The sequence below is a fragment of the Octopus bimaculoides genome, chromosome 21 (genome assembly GCF_001194135.2).
Source record: "Octopus bimaculoides isolate UCB-OBI-ISO-001 chromosome 21, ASM119413v2, whole genome shotgun sequence".
In the NCBI taxonomy this organism is placed as follows: Eukaryota; Metazoa; Mollusca; class Cephalopoda; order Octopoda; family Octopodidae; genus Octopus; species Octopus bimaculoides.
In genome coordinates, this window is record NC_069001.1 from 99,620 (window position 1) to 103,004 (window position 3,385).

Below are 3,385 nucleotides of genomic sequence, written 5' to 3' on the forward strand. Positions count from 1 at the left end.
AATGTATTATCTATTGTATGAAAACTAATGCATTTTTGCATCGCATTCATTTAGCGTGTGTTGCACTTATGTCAAGTTGTGTCCTGCAAAAACATGGTGGTGGTAGGTAATTGTGGTGGTGGTGGTGGTAGGTAATTGTGGTGGTGATAGTGTTGGTAATGGTAATGGAGGTGGTAGTGGTGGTGATGGTTGTCATGGTGTTGTTGTTGGTGGTGTGAAGGTAAAGACGACAATCGTTTCAGGGATGAGGCAAGGTTGGTCATGAAGAAGATTCATTTGTAGCCTTAGAGAAATCTAGATTGTTCTGGATTTTGTTTTGTTATTTTGTTTTTTGCTCTGTCATTTTTTTGAAACACTTTCTTTTCATCCTACTTTTGTGAATATTTTTAATATATTTCGCATGCTAGGTTGTTATATGGTAGTTGTTTTTATTTTTCTTCTTTATCTTTCAAATGTCTTCTTTCCATTTCTTGCCGAGTGTCTTCCTGACACCTAGGGCAAAGAAACTCACTGTATACATTGGGAGACCATTAAAATAAACACACCAGATTGTTCATTTACAAAGTCAAGTTATGTGATAGAAAAAAAGAAAGAAAAACAAAAGAAAACAAAGAAAATAAAGGGGGGAAAGAAAATTCTCAGCAACGATGCTCTTCTCAAGACGTGTGACATATCAGCTAAAACAATCTTTTGCATTTCTTGCATGGATGGTAAACTAGGGATCATCCTCAAATAATTTTCAGTTCCCTTTTTTGACCATTCCAAGTGCTCCTACAATCATTGGTATTGGAACCATCTTGAGATGCCACATTTTTTCAATTTCAATCAGCAGATCTTTATATTTTCTTTTACTGAGATAAACATTCTCATTTTTATATATCATCCTCATAGATTAAACCATGCTTAATGTGCATTCAATTTTGGATTATCTTGGATTTGCAGAATCCCAAATAGCATTCAATATACTCCCATTGATATCTCCTGACGGACTGAAGGGATTGTTTCTCTATTGATTTGTGTCAAATTGGGTATCATATGTGCTGTGCTTCACCTTGATCTGCCACCTGTTAATCAATACACACACACACATGTATTTGCATTTACATGTCGTCGTCATCATCATCATCAACTTCCACTTTTCCATGCTCTCATGGGTTGGCCAGAATTTGTTGTCATAAACTTCCTATCCCTAGATGCCCCTGCTGTTGCCAACCCTTACCTGTTTCCAGGCAAGGTAATATCCCCCCCCCCCCACTACCATGACCAGACATGTTTTTGCCGAAGATTAGAAATGAAGGACATCACTTTTATATAGAGGTACAAGAAATATGTGCTTGTGTGTGTGTGTGTGTGTGTGTGTGCCTATGTGTGTATGTGCGGGTGAGTAGATATACATATATAAATATATATTTTCTTATATATATATACATATATATATACACATACTTACACACACACACAGTCAAATTTCACAGAATTCCTCAGTTTCAAATATCACAATAACCTCAAAACCAATTCTCCAACTCCACTTTCTTTCTTTCTTTTCTCCTTTTGCCTGTCTTCCATTTCTTGATATTTCTTCTTCAGTGGCAAGACCTCTCCAAGGAGAGGAGAACACATCTTGCCACTTTGTCTAATGATTGTAAAATTTCTTTAGAGTGTTGTAGACATTGTCTTGTACAAGACGATGGAATTGATGGGGCAAAGACCACTTCAGAAAAAGCCATACACGAACATAATCATACATGTAAGCTTACATGCGTGTGTGTGTATGCATGTGCATAAATAAATACATATATATATATATATATATATATATGTATGTATGGATGGATGTCTTGTTGACTGGATGTAATTGTATATATTATGAGGGAGAGGGGAGATGTATGTTGTGTATGTGGATATATATATATATCAGTATACAAATATATTTGTATATATACATTGAAATACATGTGCATCTTCATTGTTCAAATGTCATGAATCTATGAATCACATGAGTGAAATTGAGACCACCACACACTTACACACACATCTGTACAGTTATGCTCTCACTACCTGCACCACACACACACACACACACACACTCAAATTAATGAATATATGCTTGCAAACTAGCATTTATATACAAATACAATTCATCTGTCTATTTGTTGATCGATACCATTCTATCTTAAATTTATTTGTCCCTCTCTCAATGTCTTTCTTTTTATCTCTCTTATGTATGTATGTCTGTAGGTATCTATCTATCTATCAGCACATCTGTATGCCAGTCTGTCTGTCTATCTGTGTAGCTACGTATCAATCTATCTATTTATCTATCTACCAGTTTATCTATGTATTTATCCATTTATCTGTCCACTTGTCTGTGTGTTTGTCTTCACATTTTATACAAAGGGCAGAAATAAAACTCGATACATAAAGCATAAAACTAATCTTAATATATTTACAAATGAGAAGCTACATCAGTGGTTCAAAGTCTTCAAGTTTCATGGTTAAACATTTGTCAAATATTTTCAGATGAAATTCAAGATCTTTGAATGACTAATGTAACTTCTCAGCTACAAATTTACCTGTACACACACACACGTGTGTGTGTTTATGTACATACATACATATATATATGCACACACACATATATTTATAAGTATATATTCATACATGTATACATATATATATGTATATATACACACACATATAGCTCAAATGTACAGAAAACAAAAAGACAAGTGAGGGAACAACAATCAAGTTTATTAGTAAATATATATATATATATATATATATATATATATATATATATACTCACACACACATATGTATTTCTGTACTTAGCAGTCTATCCATTTATCATTGTATTTATCTCTCTATGCATCTATCTACCTATCCATCTGTATGTGTGTGTGTGTGTGTGTATGTGCATGTGCACGTGTATATTTCCATACACACACTCACTCACCTATTTCCTATCCATCTCTATACACAGGGAACGATGATATTAAAAGCTAATGCAGGCTATCATTAAATTCCCCAGCTTCACTTCTCAAACATTAATCTGAATATACTACATTTATAACCTTTTATTTTAGAGAGCTCCACTAGTGCTGTGATGAATGCACCTGTCAAGATCATTTGAAAAGCATGCCTCTCAAACTTGTCTCTTTCTTTGCACACTGACACTACAACCACCACCACCACTACAATAACCACCATCACCACCACCCAAACAACCACAAAACTCACATCTGCCCACCCACAAAACTCTCTCTCTCTCTCTCTTCTTATATATTCTGTTTATGAAAATTATCACCACCACCACCAACAACATACATTACTATCAACAACAACATCACCAACACTACCATCTTGAGACAATGGAAGAGCTTCT